Source organism: Mustela erminea, chromosome 4 (assembly GCF_009829155.1).
Source record: "Mustela erminea isolate mMusErm1 chromosome 4, mMusErm1.Pri, whole genome shotgun sequence".
Classification (NCBI taxonomy): Eukaryota; Metazoa; Chordata; class Mammalia; order Carnivora; family Mustelidae; genus Mustela; species Mustela erminea.
The window spans coordinates 21,704,593-21,721,675 of NC_045617.1; the positions used below are offsets into that span (position 1 = coordinate 21,704,593).

A 17,083-nucleotide genomic window follows, 5' to 3' on the forward strand; every position below is an offset into this window, starting at 1 on the left:
GAGAACCTTATTTATTAGATTATTTTATTTTTCATTTTTATATTTTTAAAGATTTTATTTATTTATTTGAAAAAGCGAGTGAGCGCTAGCAGGAAGAGGAGCAGAGGGACGGGGACAAGCAGACTCCATGCGGAGCATGGAACACCCGCATGGGGCTTGATCGCACAACCCTGCTTGCACATGCCCCCCCCCGCCCCCGTCTCTCTAAATAAATAAAATCTTAAAAAAATTATTTTCTTCCTGGATGTACTTATTGCTCGCAGTAAAAACACAAGTGTTTAGCACTTCGTGGGATCTTACATCTTGTTCAAATCACTTGCCTTAAAAGAAGTCCAGAAATATTAATGCTTCCCTTAAGATCACATGGTATATTTCAGTGTCTGGTATATTTCTGTTATTTTCTAATTCCTACCCCAACATTCTTATCTGAAAAAGTCTAATATAAAGGTAATGAGAACTGTTTGCTTATGGAGCATCAATAATCTTTAATGAAGAGACTAAAGAAGGTAAATTTTTTGGGTTGTACTTTTCTATAAACTTCCTAAGATACTGATTTATAAGTACTGCCATTTTCATCAGTGAAATATTTATTTAGGTCTACCTTAGCAGAGGCTTTTTTTTTTTTTTTAACAATTTAGTGGTTTTAGTATATTCACTGAATTGTGTAGTCATTACCACTATCTAATTTTAGAACATTTCATCATTCCATAAGAAACCTGTACCCAGGGGCGCCTGGGTGGCTCAGTGGGTTAAAGCCTCTGCCTTCGGCTCAGGTCATTTATAGGCATATAGGGTCCTGGGATTGAGCCCCACATCGGGCTCTCTGCTCAGCAGGGAGCCTGCTTCCTCCTCTCTCTCTGCCTGCCTCTCTGTCTACTTGTGATCTCTGTCAGATAAATAAATAAAATCTTTAAAAAAAAAAAAAAAAAGAAAGAAACCTGTACCCATTAGCAGTCACTCTCTATTTCTCCATTCTCCTAGCTCCTAGGAACACTGTTTTACTTTCTGGCTCTTTGGATTTGTCTATTACGGATATTTCATAAAAATGAAATCCTACTATACCTGGTTTGTGTCTGGCTTCTTGCACTTAGCATAGTATTTTCAAAGTTCACTCATGCTGTCCAATGTATGAATACAGCTGACCCTTGAACAATGCCAGGTTAGGTACACCAATCCCCATGCATATGAAAATCTGCATATAACTTTTGATTCCTTTAAGACTGGACCACGAATAGCCTACTGTTGACCTGTAGCTGTATGGTAACATAAACAGTTGATTAGCACATATTTTGTATTTTTTATATATGGTAATCTTATAACAAGGTAGAGAAAAGAAAATGTTACTAAGAAAACTGTAAAAATACATTTTCAGTACTATACATATATTCATTGAAAAAAAATATGCCTATAAATGAACCCATGTAGTTTAAACCTGTGTTCTATGGTCAACTGTACATCATTCTTTTATTTTTTATTTTTATTTAATTAAGAGCGATATCTATCTACCTACCTATCTATCTATCTATTTATTTATTTATTTTAGAGAGGGGGAGAGAAAATTTAAAGCAGACTCCCCACTGAGTACAGAGGTCAACCCGGGGGCTCAGTCTCATAACCCGAGATCATGATCTGAGCTGAAATCAAGAGTTAGACGTTTAACCACCTGAGCCGCCCAGGTGCCCCTTGTCTGTCTTTTTGGTTTTAGTCATCCTTAGTCGGTGTGAACTGTCATTTCATTGTGGTTTTGTTTTGATTTTCCTAATAATTAATGATGTGGAATATCTTCTTGTGCTTTTTGGTTATTTGTGTATATTCTTTGGAGAAATGTCTATTCAACTCCCTTGCTCATATTTTCATTGGGTTTTCTTTTTATTCTTTTTTGTTACTGTTGTTGGGTATAAGAGTTATTTATACATTCTGGATACTAGGATCTTGTGTGAGTTATGATTTGTAAATATTTTCTCTCATTTTGGATTGTTTTTTCACTTTCTTGATGGTGTCCTTTGAAGCATAAAATTTTCTAATTTTGATAATGTCCAGTTTATGTCTTTTGTTGTCGCTTGTAATAGAAAACTCCTGCCTGATCTAAGGTTGCAAAGATTTACTCCTTTGTTCTCTTCTAAGAATTTTGTAGTTTCAGCTCTTACATGTAGGTCTGGCAGTGTTTTCTTTATTTCAGTGTAGGGGACCTGTGACAAGGTTCCAGCCTTATAGGACTACAGTGTATTTGGCTAAATTAGACATATATGGCATAATTAGCAGTACTATTCACTTATTTATTTGGCACTGACTGAAAAACCCTATTTAGGAATTAGTAGTGTGAGAATAAAAGACGTAGTTCCTTTCCTTACGATCTAGAGAAAAAAATAAACTAGATTACAGTACAAGGCTATGAATTGTTTTATATAGCTATGTATGGAATGCTGTGGGGTTTACAAGGAGGGACACTGAACTGATCCATGAGGGTTTGGGTGCTTGAGAAACCCTCCCAGTATGGGGAAATCCCATGATAACTGAATTTTGAAGACCAAAGAGTAAGCCAGACGGAGAAGTGGTTTTTAGTTTAGTAAGATGAGTGGTAAATACATTGTATGGAGGTGAAAGAGGAAATGAACTCAGAGGTCTGGAGGAGATTTCAGTTCCTGTGTGGGCTAGATAAATTCTAAATGTGTATAAAAAGTTTTTTAATACCTTGGGAGGAACTGGAAAGGATTAGGGTCTGAAAATAAAAATCTGTAGGACAGTGTCTTTTCCTTATGAATTGTGAGGATTAACGAAGGTGATGCTTTTATACTATAAATAATATATGGGTTAATGCTGTTGCCATTAATTTTTTTTAACATGAAATTTTGATGATCATTGGTTCTTTAGTATCTTTTTATTTCTAGGTCATCATGAAGTCCTTAAGAACAAACTGTTCTGAATTTCTTTTTTTTCTTAATTTATTACTTAAATATACACTGCATACTCTAAACAAGGAAATGGTTATACGTGTGTTATTAATAAGGAGATGGTGATTATTGAGCTGTAAAAAGCAATTGACTATGGTTTTTAAAATAATTATAAAAGTACACAATCTGTAAAAGTAATTAGATAGTAAAGAAAGCTATAAGGGAGAAAGTAAGAAACACTCAAAATTCCACCATTATGTGATAATTACTTAGTGTTTTGGTGCATTTTCTTTCTGATATCTTTTTATCCATTTGTGGTATGTACACAAACACAAATTTTGCCTTTAGAAAAATAATTTATAAATGTAAGATCATTTTACATATGTAATTTTAATCTTTTTTTAAAAAAGATTTTATTTTTTAGTAATCTCTACACCCAGTATAGGGTTTAAGCTCACAACCCTGAGATCAAGAGTCACATGCTCTATGGACTGAGCTAGCCAAGCGCCCCTAATCTTATTTTTTTAATCTAAATGCTTTATGAGGTTATCTTTCTATACATCTATAGGAACATAGATCTGTATAATCATCTTGTTTTATTGTATTTCATTGGCAATGTTTTAATATGATTGATCCCCTATTTATGAATATTTAGGTGGTTTCTAGTTTTTTTTTTTTACTGAATAATGCATAATTTGTTTGCCCACTTGTCTGATTATCCAAGTAAATTCTTAGAAGCAGAATTGTTGGATCACATGGTATGCCTGTTTCAAATTTAGGACTGTATCGTCACATTCTTTCTCCAGGTAGGTTGAGCCAATTTGTACCATCAAAAGGGCTCAGTCCTCTCTCTTTATTTTTGTCCTTGCCCACATTGGCTTTTGCCCACTAACCTAAATTCCTATGCAGATGATATTTTACCTTTATTGATATTATTATTATTATTTTATTACCAGGGAGTTTTAACATCTTCATTTGTGAATTCACTGTTGTATTCATCTTTTGGGTATTTCGCATTCATTTTCTCCTCATACTTTTTTCAAAAGGCAGTGTGTTTGGCAATTAAGATCGGACTTTGAAGTTCTATTATCTGGATTCATAATCCCATCTGTACCAGTTTTTAGGTGTTTGACTTGGGCAAGTTAACTGTCTGAGGACTGCGTGACACGTGGAGTGCTTGCAACAGGCTCTGAAGGATGACAAGCTGTGCTATCACTATTCATCTTTTCATACTTGTGTATTTCTGTAGCATAAATCTCTACTAGGGTAGCTGTGTTTGGAAATAGGTATCATCAAATGCTGTTTTAAAAAGTTCTCCCTTTTGCACTAAAACCTGCATAATAACTCTTTGCAGTATCATACCACTATTATGGTTGTGTCCAAGCTCTCTGTCTCAAAGATCTCTTTCTGTATTCATCTGTTTTCTTGAGAAATCAAAAGACTCATGTATAAAGTTGTATATATTTCCGACTTTTGATTATAAAAACTTTCAAACATACAGGGAAATTTTTTAAAAAAGATTTTATCTATTTATTTGACAGTGAGAGAGAAGAACAAGCAGAGGGAACAATAGCCAGAGGGAGAGGGAGAAGCAGGCTCCTCTCTGAGCAGGGAGCCCAGTGTAGTGCTTGACCCCAGGATCCTGGGGTCATAACTTGAGCCGAAGGCAAACACTTGACCGACTGAGCCACCCAGGTGCCCCAACATACATGGAATTTTATTAAAGACTTAGTCCTGTTATGATCACCTGTATGTCCACTGTCTAGTCAGGAGTTAGCAATTTTTTTTTTTTTTCCTGTAAAGGGCCAGCAAATACTTTAGATTTTGGAGACCATCCAGTCTCCAAAACAACGGGTGAAGGAATGGACATGGCAGTGTTCAACAGAACTTTATTTACAGGAATAGGCACAGCAGGATTTGGCCTGGGCTGTAGTTTGCCATCCCCAGATCCAGATTAAACAGTTAAACAGATTACTGTATTTGCTTTCTCTGTAAATGTGTTTATGTATTTCTGAACCACTTCAAAGTTAAGTCAATGATCGTGGCATGATCATCGTGTGCCTGGCTTCAGAACTTGGCCTTTAACCTGATGGAGACATGGAGTAATAGATTCCAGAGGGAATAGATTGTCGTAGTTCCCCCAAATGGAAATAGTAATTTTTTTTTCTGATCGTAAAAGGAAACATACTTGTAAAGTGCAGACAATATAAAACGTAGGCATTCCTGAGAGATCTCCACTGCCAAGAGTTAGGTGTGTAGACTGATGGTGAGGAATTTCATGATGAGTTTTGCACTGGTATGGATGGCGGAGAGGACCAGAAGTGTGAGAACTTGGGACCAAATTGTGGGATCATTTGAAGGGGGCGTAAAAGGAATAATAGCAGTTTTGCCAATGGCATCATTCTAGTGGAAAGTGTGTCCTTTGTTCTTATTTTTATCCTGTGTTTCCAGGCTTATTTAGAAGGGGAGGGTAGACATAAGAATTCAATTCTATTTTGGACAGATAAGAGCTATTATATATTATAGTTTGCCCTTTTGTCTTACTGTTTGTTCCTCTCTTGAATTACTTAAGGTTTGCAGCTTCTCTGTTGGTGTGTAACTGAGGCATAATTTTTACATTTCACAAAGTTCTTGTTGCAGTCTTTAAATTTTTATTTTGAGGAACTGGGATTGGACTGGGGTAAAGGGGACGCTTGGGCAAGTTACTGGCAGAGGTTCTTTGACTCCTAATTAAGGGCTCTCCAGGTCTCTGAGTAGGATCTTGCTTTCACCAGATTCTGTTCTGTTTCTCCTCATTGGAAACAAGGCTATAGAATTCATGATGTGAAACTTTGGCCCACTGGCATCTTCACAGTAATGCAGTGTTAGCATGGACTCTGAGTTCTGGGACACAGTGAAGGATCCTCTGTATCCAGTTAACTAAAAGGTGATTGGTTGGTTAATGGTGGGCAGGGTTTATGGAGCTAAGTCATTTGTTCCTGGGTGAGAAAGACTTAGGTCATTAATGTTACCCTCTCTTGCTTTTTCAGATGGGATTAAACATGGCACTGTAGCCTTTTATATTTTAACATCCCTTTCCCACATATAAGCACATTCTGCTGCATAACCATAATATCATTATTACAGCTAAGAACATTATAGTTTTGTTCTTTTTAATAGAACCGAGATGGTATAATGTGGCACAAAAAAGTATGAACATCCTTAGATTTGCTCTTCAACCATTGTAACCTATTGAACTGTCTTTATCCCTGTTCCTCTTTACTTAGCTTTTTCTTTAAAAAGTTTTTTTTTTTTTAAAGATTTTATTTGTTTATTCATGAGAGACAGAGAGAGAGAGAATGGCAGAGGCAGAGGGAGAGCAGGCTCCCCACTGAGCAAAGAGCTTGCCCTGGAACTCGATCTTAGGACCCCGGGATCATGACCTTGAGCTGAAGGCAGACATTTAACCAACTGAGCCACCCAGGCACCCTCCCTATCTTTTTCTCTGGGTAGAAGTCTGTATTGGATAGTGCTGTTTGCTGCTTTCATTTGACCCAATTACACAATGAAATGAAAGAACATTCTGATTTTTTCCCATGTGTTTGGTTTGTATTTTTATAAATCTGGGCTTTGTTTCTGTATTTTATATGATTTGAAAGAGAATTTCATGTAATTTATAATCAGGAGAAGAGTTTACATAGTGTCTAATTTCCATTTGATTGTTGGTACTTGTTATGTGGTAGAAGAAACTGAAGGAAGGCAAAGCCAATAATGTGTTTTTTAATTAATTAATTTATTTTTTATAAACACATAATGTATTATTAGCCCCTCAGGTACAGGTCTGTGAATCGCCAGGTTTACACACTTCACAGCACTCACCATAGCACACACCCCCCCCCCCACCATGTCCATAACCCCACCCCCCTCTCCCTTTCCCCTCCCCCCCAATTATGTGTTTTTAAAGAAGTGGCCAACTTTGGAATTTTCATGCTAAAAGGAGGAGGGAAAGTAATGTGGATATTCCCATTGTTTTCAAGTTTAACTTTATTATGCTTTTACTTGATAAGAAAATTTATAATACTTCAGATAAGGTCTTGTACTCTGAAAAATTATGCTGCGAATTTATCTAGGGTCCTTGCTTTGTTTTTCTTTACTCCTCCATCCCCTTCCCACATGTAGTACTCTGCATTGTCTTCCTCGAATATCATCTCGTGGGCTGTGGATACAAAGCATCAGATTATTTTATCCTTTTAAAAACATCAGTTTCCTTGATTCGAAGAAAAGATTTTAGTGTCTTGGTATAGCTGTGGAACTGTAGGCTACAATGGGAATAGCGTGTACAGAATGAGATAAATGAGAATTTATTCTTCTTAGATTACAGACGTTATCATAACTACCAGTGGGAGGCAATTTGACTATTAGGAACAGAATCAAAATTATTGTTACATCTCTGTATTCTACACAGAAGAAGAAAAACGAATAAAATTATGATAAGAAGAAACAGCAATAAGTAATATAGGACAGCTGGTGTAAACACTTGGGATGGAGGTTGGAAATAGATTTGGTTCTATCAGTCGTTTTATCTATCTGTCTATCTGTATTTATTTGGGTCCAGCCCAGTGTGGGGCCTGAACTCACAGCTCCAAGATCAGGAGTTGTATGCACTCCTCACTGAGCCAGCTAGGCATTCTTCAAAGTTAGTTTTTTTCCCATCATTTAAAAAGTGGCTTCCTGGGGTGCCTGGGTGGCTCTGTGAGTTAAAGCCTCTGCCTTCGGCTCAGGTCATGATACCAGGGTCCTGGGATCGAGCCCGGCATGGGGCTCTGCTCAGCGGGGAGCCTGCTTCTCCACCCCCTCTCCCCCCTGCCTGCCTCTCTGCCTACTTGTGATCTCTGTCAAATAAATAAATAAAATCTGCTTTCTTGCACCCAACCAAAATGTTGTAAATAGTGATGAAGCATATGAAAACTTAGTTAACTGGTGAGTTATTTATTGGTAACTTTCTCTTGGCTCCTATATTTCATATCTAAGAGTTTAAGAGCGAGCATGTAATGGACAACTGTTGTTAGAGGTACACATTTCTGAGTTCAGATCCTAGCTGTTTAACTTTCACAGATCATGTAATACTTAGCCTTTAAAAGGAGGTGAAGAACCATCTCAAGGAACTTTTGTGAAGCTTAGTTGAAATTATGTATGTTTGGAACCTGGTACAGTGCTGCATAGTGGGCGCTGAAAGACGCTGGCTCCTTCTGTCTTACCTAAAAACAAACTCGAGTTCATAAAAAAGTGGAAAACTAAAGTCTCTCTTCTAAAAATAAAATTCTAAAGGCCATCTCCGTTAAGCCTTCTCATTGCGTGGAGATGGGGATAGATCCACTCACAGTTTTGGGGGCTTTTTCTCTTTCAAAGAGCTCATTATTCTGTTCTGTAACTGCCTAGTATAATGCTTGGCACATAAATAGTCCTCAATATGTGTTAGAAGGATATCTTGCAAAGAGAGAAAATGTTCTCTATTGCTTTTTTTCTCTTGAACACCTCGCAAGTTGTTTACTTGTGTAGATTCACTTTTTCACTCAAGATACTTGTATTGTTTTGGAAGAGAAATGATATTTTATAGGTAGGAAATTAAGTACACTGTTACCAACTGGCAAAAAATCCTAATGTCTTCTGATATATTCCATGATATCAGAATTTTTGTAATTTGAAATGAAGGCAACAGTGTGCTTTTAAATGTTTGAGGATGGGCAACCCTTGTGGGTCCCCCTCCCTCTTCTGGAGCTTGTACTGCCGCTCAGTAAACTTTGCTTACTTGCCCACCAAAAAAAAAAAAAAAAAAAAGTTTGAGGATATTAAAATTTTAAAGGCCTCGCGAATGACTGTTTCTCTGAACTTCATTCATTCACCCTACATTTACTGAGTACTTCTGTGTACTCTAGACGCTGTGTTAAGGGCTATGGAAAGCCAAAGAATTACTGATGGTTTCTGTCCTCAGGGACTTGGACCTCAGGGATGAAGGCAGATAAAAAAACCAATGTTACATTATCACTGAAAAATTCTACAGAACCTGCATAGAGAAGGCGAACACAGAAAAGGAAGACTGTCTGTTCATAGCTGGTGCATGAAAGTGTTGTCTGCGCCTGTGTCAGTGGCAGGTGCAGCAGGCAGACTTTTTGGAAGAGCTGAGACTTGAAGAACAGGTGGAAAAAGATTGAGGAAAAGGACATCACAAGCAGCTTATGCAAAGGCCGGGTGGTACGCGAAGGCTACAAGTCGTTGTTTGTAAGATGAAGCTGGGATCATCAAGGACTGGGTTCTTCCTGTTTGCTTCACTGTCCTTTGGCATTTCTTCCATTACCTTGTGGTACAAAATCACCGCCGGATTGCTATCCATCATGTCCCAGTAACGGACACACTCCCATTAAGTCACTTCCCTTCAAGTAACTTTCCTGGAAGTCACATTCATGACTTCTACTTCCAGCTCATTGACAAGTTGTAGCAGCTGGGAAGCCCGGAAAGGGGGCACTTTTACCTGGGGGCATGCGACCCAGAATAAAGCTGGGGTCTGTTACTGAGAAGAGAGAGAGTGGGTATAGAGACAGCCAGCAGTATCTGCCACAAAGAGGATTGAGAATGGAGCTGGGGAGACCAGTTTAGTACAAGAGCTAAGTAGTAATACTTGCAGTATCTTACAGAAGAGAGTTAATTGCTAGTCTAGAAATGTAAGAATGTGTTTGGTAACTAAATAGAGAATGTATTCTGGGAAAACTAGAAGATTGAAGCCCTTATTATTATTGCTTTTTAAAGATTTATTTATTTGAGAGAGAGAGAGAGAGAGAATGTGAGCATACAGATGGAGAGGGAGAAGCAGACTCCCCACTGAGGAGGGAACCTGATGCTGGACACGATCCCACGATCCAGGACAGGACCCTGGATCATGACCTGAGCTGAAGGCAGACGCTTAACTGACTGAGCCACCCAGGTTCTCCTGAAGCCATTATTTTGATACCATTCTGTTCAAGTTCTGGGAGCAAAAATTATGCTTAAATTATTTTAACCCTTAAAGAGATTCTTTCCAACTAAGCTTTTCATAAAATTAAGTATTTTGGTGCTAAAGAGGATGCACACTGAGAAAAATGGCATCAATAGAAATTATGGGGGCGCCTGGGTGGCTCAGTGGGTTGAGCCTCTCCCTTTGGCTCAGGTCATGATCTCAGGGTCCTGGGATCGAGCCCCACATTGGGCTCTCTGCCAACAGGGATCCTTGTTTCCTCTTCTCTCTCTCTCTGCCTGCCTCTCTGCCTGCTTGTGGTCTCTGTCTGTCAAATAAATAAATAAAAATCTTAAAAAAAAAAAAAGAAATTATGATCTCAGGGTCATGAGATTGAGCCCCTTGTGGGGCTGTGCACTCAGTGTGGAGTCTGCTTGAGGTTCTCTCCCTCAGGTAGAGGGGCAGAGGAAGAGGGAGAGAGAATATTAAGCAGATTCTGGGCTGAGTATGGAGCCCAGTGTGGAGCTCAGTCTTACGACCTTGAGATCATGACCTGTGTTGAAACTAAGAGTCTGACTCTTAACCAACTTGACCCCCCGCAGACACCCCCATCTTAATCATTTTTAAGTGTAGAGTGTCATGAAGTACATTCATATTTTTGTGTGCCATCACTACCATCCTTCACAGAACTCTTCATCTTGTAAAACTGAAACCCTGTACCTTTAACTCATTTCTCCCCTTCCCCTAGCTCTGGCAACCACCATCCTACTTTCTGTCTTTATGAATTTGCCTACTACTCCAGGTGCCTCAATAGAAGTAGAATAACATAGTATTTGTCCTTTTGTGACTTACTGTGTCATCTAGTATGTTCTTAAGGTTAATCTATGTTGTAGCATGTGTCAGAAAAAAAAATGGAAGATCTAATTGGCTTTATTAAATGATTCATGAATCAGGCAGCATTCCATCTAGCAAGTGGAGAGGTGCTCTAAGGAGTAGAACAAGATGGAAAGTTTTTTTTTTTTTTTTTTTTTTTAAGATTTTATTTATTTATTTGACAGAGAGAGATCACAGTAGACAGAGAGGCAGGCAGAGAGAGAGAGAGAGGGGGAAGCAGGCTCCCTGCTGAGCAGAGAGCCCGATGCGGGACTCGATCCCAGGACCCTGAGATCATGACCTGAGCCGAAGGCAGCGGCTTAATCCACTGAGCCACCCAGGCGCCCCAAGATGGAAAGTTTTTATAGGAAAGAGTGTGGGGCAAGGAAGTTATAAGGAAAAGAGAAGAAAGGACAGTTTCAGGCAAGATAACATGCCCTTAAGGGAATGGGCTGGGGCATATTATACAGATTACCTCATCTTCATTTGGGGGATAGAGAAGGCCCATGGCACGTATTACCTCATTGGTGCTGGTCAGAAAATTTATAATGGACTAGTTAAGACACTAGAGATTGAGGGGCTCCTGGGTGGTCCAGTTGGTTAGCTCAGGTCATGATCTCAGGATCCTGGGATTGAGCCCCTTGTTGGGCTCTGTGCTCAGTGTGGAGTCTGCCTCTTCCTGCCCCTCCCCCTGCTCGCTCTCTTTCTCCCAAATAAATGAATAAATAGAATCTTAAAAAAAAAAAAAAAGACACCGGAGGTTGAGACTACAACTAGATCTGGTTTTAAGCCCTGGTTTACTGACATGGGGACCTTAAACAAAGTGATGCCATTTGGGGGCCTGTGATTTTCTTTTTTCTTTTCTTTTCTTTCTTTTTTTTTTTTTTTTTTAAGATTTATTTATTTTGGAGAGAGAGTGGGTGAGAGAGAGAGAGAGCGCGCGAGCAAGCTAGGGAGCAAGAGGGCATACACATATGTGTGGGGAAGGGGAAAGGGGCAGAGGGAGAGAAATCTTCAAGCAGACTCCCTGTTGAGCACAGAGCCTGAGGCAGCCCTCCATCTCATGACCCTGAGATCATGACCTAAGCCAAAATCAAGACTCAGCCACTTAATTGACTTGGCCACCCAGGATTCCCCCCTCCCCCACCCTTGATTTTCTTTTTAACAGTTGTCACCTAGAGATCACACTCGTGATTTAACTGAGAGATGTGTTCATAATTTAAGGCATGAGTAGCACTCTTGGTTACTGCTCTGGAAAGTTCCCACAGTTGTTGCAGTTTTTTTGTGTGGTATTCATAGGTCATGATGTTTTTTTCCTTAATCTCTGTGATATGCACAAGTAACAAGTTAAGGTTTGCAGTTTTTAAGTCAGTCATTCTCTTTGTTCCTTTTCTGAGGAGATCGTTTGCTTGGTGATTAGTGGCTGCAAACAGTCGTTTAACTTAGAGCCTTTGTGAGAATACAGTTTGCCAGGGAGTATTATGATTACTGTAAACAGGATAATTTCCAGTGTTTGGAGGACATTTCAAAGCCATGGTCCCCAAGACCCAAACAAGTCAAAATCATGTAGGTCAAAGAAAGACCTCCTGTAGGAGTCACCTTTTTTGGGCAAGTGGCCTGCTGAGTGATCTTAGTAGTGATGTTTCAACTTCCCCAGAAATGTTAATCCCGGTGTAACTGCTGGTGTTGGCTTTAACAAACTCCTGAGCTCCTTGCTCAGCTAAAAGATAGCCAAGAACTATCCTGTTACCAAGAACAACTTTGACTAGAAAGTCTAAGGATTTTTTTTTTGGGGGGGGTCGGGGAGCAGCTATTACTTTAGCAGCAGATTTTGCAATAATTTTAAGAATGAAGAAGTTCTTGATCATAGCCTCATTACATTTATCCCTAACCAGGGAAATAGGGATCTGTCAAAGAAGTGGATCCTGAATCGTGACTATTTCCTGCTAGGTCCCTTTTAAATTAGCAGTGTAAGTTGAGGGGAACCTTCCAATGAGATGTCTCATTTTGCTTGTAAAAAATTAGGGGCATAAGGGCGCCTGGTGGCTCAGTGGGTTGAGCCTCTGCCTTCAGCTTAGGTCATGATCTTAGGGTCCTGGGATCGAGTCCCGCATCGGGCTCTCTGCTTGGCAGGGAGCCTGCTTCCTCCTCTTTCTCTCTGCCTGTCTCTCTGCCTACTGGTGCTTTCTCTCTGTCAAATAAATAAATAAATAAAACCTTAAAAAAAAATTGGGGGGTTGCCTGGGTGGCTCCGTGTGGTTAAACCTCTGCCTTCAGCTCGGGTCATGATCTCTGGGTCCTGGGATCGAGCCCCGCATTGGGCTTTGTGTTCAGCAGGGAACCTGCTTCCTCCTGTCTCTGTCTGCCTCTCTGCCTACTTGTGATCTCTCTCTGTGTCAAATAAATAAAATCTTAAAAAAAAAAAATTAGGGGCAAAGTTAGATTTTCTCCTAGCCTGAAACAAAAGGTTGTTCTATTTACCAGCAATGACCTGGGAGATAAAGATGAGGGCACAATCATTCCAGGCCAATGCTAGAGGAAAGGAAAGGAGGAGGAGAAAGTTTCATGTTTAGTTAAAGTATGAAGTCTTGATCTATCATTTTGGGTGGAAACAGTCTCCCTTGCTGTCAGCTACTTCTCTTCCTCGTCAAATTGATTTGGAGATTTCTAGTGTCTGTACGTAGTGGGTGTTGGCTGGAGCCTTCTGTGAGATGCGTTTCCAAGGTTCAATGCCTTTTAATTTTGCAGCGTTGTCAGTCATCAGGAGCACTTGGTAAGATCCCTTGCAATAAGGTTTTAGGGCTGTGATCCCCTGGTGATGTTTCTGGAATTCACCATCACCAGACTGACCAACAGGATCCTTTGAATTGGGATCTGGGATGGCTTAACCTGTTGATAATAGGCTTGAGCGTGAGACATTAGAGACTTACAGTAGCTGGTCATACTGGCCCAAAGCAACCAGGGATCAGCGGAAGGTGGTATGCCAGACATTGGTCTGCTGCGATTTTCTTATGTGGAATGAATTCGTTTCTCAAAGGGGATACTGGGAACAGTCAGCAAGATCAAAAGCAGTTGTTTAGCCAGGGAAGTCCAGTAGTTTTTGCAGGTTTTGAAGTTTTTTTTTTTTTTTTTTTTTTTTAAAGATTTTATTTATTTATTTGACAGACAGAGATCACAAGTAGGCAGAGAGGCAGGCAGAGAGAGAGAGAGAGAGAGAGAGAGAGAGGGAAGCAGGCTTCCTGCGGAGCAGAGAGCCCGATGTGGGGCTCGATCCCAGGACCCTGAGATCATGACCCAAGCCGAAGGCAGCAGCCCAAACCACTGAGCCACCCAGGCGCCCCGGTTTTGAAGTTTTAAGTTTGAGGATCCGATTCGTTCTTTCAACCTTGCTTGATGACTGAGGGTGATACGAGCAATGATAATTCCAAGAAGTTTGCAAGTCTTTCATTAGGGCTTGTATGGTCTCCCAGTCAAGTGGGTGCCTCCATCATTGGAGATTACAGGAGGTATGCCCCAAGTATACCACAAGTTGTTTATCCATTCATCCACCAGTGTAGACTTGGGTGGCTTCCACTTTTTAGCTATTATGAATAATGCTGCTATGAACATGAGCATATAAATGTCTCCTTGAGAATCCCTGCTTCGAATCCTTTTGGCTCTACCTGGAAGTGGATTGTGGGATAATATGGTAATTCTATTTTTAATTTTTTGAGGAACTGCCATACTGTTTTGCAGCTGCACCATTTTACATTCTCACCAACAGTACACAGAGGTTCCCATGTCTCCACATCCTCACCAACACTTATTTTCCTTCTTTAAAAAAAAATTGGTAGTAACCATCTTTTTTTTTTTTTTTTGGTAGTAACCATCTTAATGGGCATGTGGTACTATCTCATTATGTTGAATGTTTTTGAAGCTTATAACATGTTTAAGAGTGAGTTATATAATCACATGGCAACAATTTAATTAATTTTTTAAATATTTATTTATTTATTTTAGAGAGAGAGGGAAGGAGAGAGAGCAGGGGAAGGGACAGAGGAAGAGGGAGACAAGCTGACTCCTTGCTGAGTGGGGAGCCTGATGTGGGCCTCTGAGGACCCTGAAATCATGAACTGAGCCAAATCAAGAATCAGATGCTTAACTGGCTGAGCCACGCAGGTTTCCCTATTTATTTATTTTTAAGTAGGTTCCACACCCAGCATGGGGCTTAAACTCACAACCTGAGATCAAGAGTAGCATGGTCTACTGACTGAGCCAGCCAGGTGTCCCACATGGCAGTAATTTAAAAAAAGAAACAAAATCACTCAATCTTGCTAGTCTAACACCAGTATTATTTTACTGTTATTTGGAGATATCTGTCCATCTATCTATCTATTTCATGACTGGGCTCATAAGCATTTCTCTTTTTTTTTTTTTTTTTTTTTACATATTTTCTACAACAATCATTTGAATTTTAATTTTCTGGGAAAATGTTGCAAATGCTAAAGGATCTATATAGCATGATTGATTACACTGAATTCAATTGAACATTTATGAAGAAATTGAATATTTATTATTATGTGGTTTCTTACAGTAGATAAGTGCCTGGCTTGTATGATTTTTAATTCCATAGACTGTATGACACAGTGACAAAGAGTGTGGCTCTTCAAGTAGTGTGTTTGAATTGCACATCTGCTACTTCTGGCTGTGTGTGTGTGTGTGTGTGTGTTTTTTTTTAAATTTTTTAAAAAATGATTTTATTTAATTATTTGAGAGAGAGAACATGAGAGGAGAGAAGTCAGCGGGAGAAGCAGACTCCCTGCCAAGCAGGGAGTCTGATGTGGGACTCAATCCCAGGACTCCAGGATCATGACCTGAGCTGAAGGCAGCCGCCGAGCCGAAGGCAGCCGCCCAGCCACTGAGCCACTCAGGCGCCCCATGGCTGTGTGTGTTTAAGCAAGCTTCTTAAGGTCTTGGGTCTCAGTTTCTTTATTTGTAAAGTGAGGGTAAAATCTCCAAATTATGAAGACCAAATGATCTCATGCCCGTGGAGCTCTTAGAATTGTGTCCGGCACATCATACGTTCCATAGAAGACTTTGCTGCCATTATTGTTTTATCGGGTGGGATATTATCTGTTTGGTTTTTAGAAATATATGCAATACGCAGGTAGTTCCTGTGTCTCAGATCCTGTCAGTTTAGACAGTCACAAGCAGCACTTTAAAGAAAGGCGCAGTCTCTAAGATTGTTTGGGACTTACGAGAAGATAAATCCGAGGCGGATAGTGCTGGGCAAAATGCTAAATCAGTAATATGATACAACCCTCTCTTGGGGACGGTGACCTTTCTGGCTGCCATTTAGCTCTGACAAGTACTCTAGGCTCTTCTAGCCAACTCAGTCTTTCTTGCTTTGGGCCATCTTCCCCATCCAGTTCTCCAAATTCCTTGGCTTGGCACTCTGTAGTCCCTTTATATGACCAGTTTTTTCTTTTTTTAAAGAATATTTATTTGAGAGTGAGAGAGAGCACAAGCAGGGGGAGCAGCAGAGGGAGAGGGGAAAGGCAGAATCCCCGCTGAGCAGAGAGCCCGATGTGGGGTTCGATCCCATGACCCTAGGATCATGACCTGAGCCGAAGGCAGATACTTAACTGACTCAACCACCCAGGTACACCTGTATGACCACTTTTATTAAGTTGTTAATTTAAGTCAAATGCACTGATTTAAATTCTTACAAAATATAGCATTCTGTGATTTTAAAAATCTTTTTTCTTTTGATATTCCTTGTAAATCTGTGAGATGGTAAAGGAGCCCTCATGGGACAACTCTGATTGTACTAAGAAATTAAGTGGACTGCCTGATGTTGCAAGGCGACTGAATGATTTATCTGGAGCTTGAACTCAAGCCACCTGACTTTAGGGCCAGAGTTTTGTAATGCTATGTTTCTTTCTTGACGTACCATGTTTTAAGACAGGACTTTGTATCTTCTTTCCTAATTATTTGATGACATTTTTAAGGATCTCTAAATATTACATAAAGATAACATCTGCCCTCTTTTAAATTTAATAGCTACTAAAATTTATCTGATTCCCTCATGCCCGAACTGCATTTTACAATCTTTTATCCCTATCATTAGAAAACAATGAGATGAAATCTGAGTTCTAAATATTTTACCTGATTACATACTTAGTTTTTTACATGGAAGTTTTCTGAAGAGCTTTTCATGTTTCATGCTTATATTCATCTTATAATATTGGAACAAGGTAGATTTCCCCCCTTACTGCCTAGCATGTGTAGTACCTCGCTCAGTTCAAAATTACTGTCAAACTTGGCATTAGAATATCTTTTCAGTCCTACTTTTCCCTTTTTCTTCTACCTT

At 39.6% G+C, this 17,083-nt stretch overlaps 1 protein-coding gene across 4 annotated transcripts in view; it reads left to right on the forward strand.

Annotated features, from left to right (window-relative positions):
• Positions 1 to 17,083, forward strand: part of CDK19 (cyclin dependent kinase 19) — a 168,528-nt gene that overhangs the window by 24,331 nt on the left and 127,114 nt on the right. The window contains exon 1 of one of the 4 annotated variants that reach the window (XM_032338805.1): positions 3,557 to 3,697. The exons of the other annotated variants lie outside the window; for them this stretch is intronic. The gene's annotated coding sequence lies outside the window, so the exon portion shown is untranslated. Of the gene's footprint in view, positions 1 to 3,556; positions 3,698 to 17,083 lie in introns of those variants that run through there. 4 annotated transcript variants of the gene reach the window in all.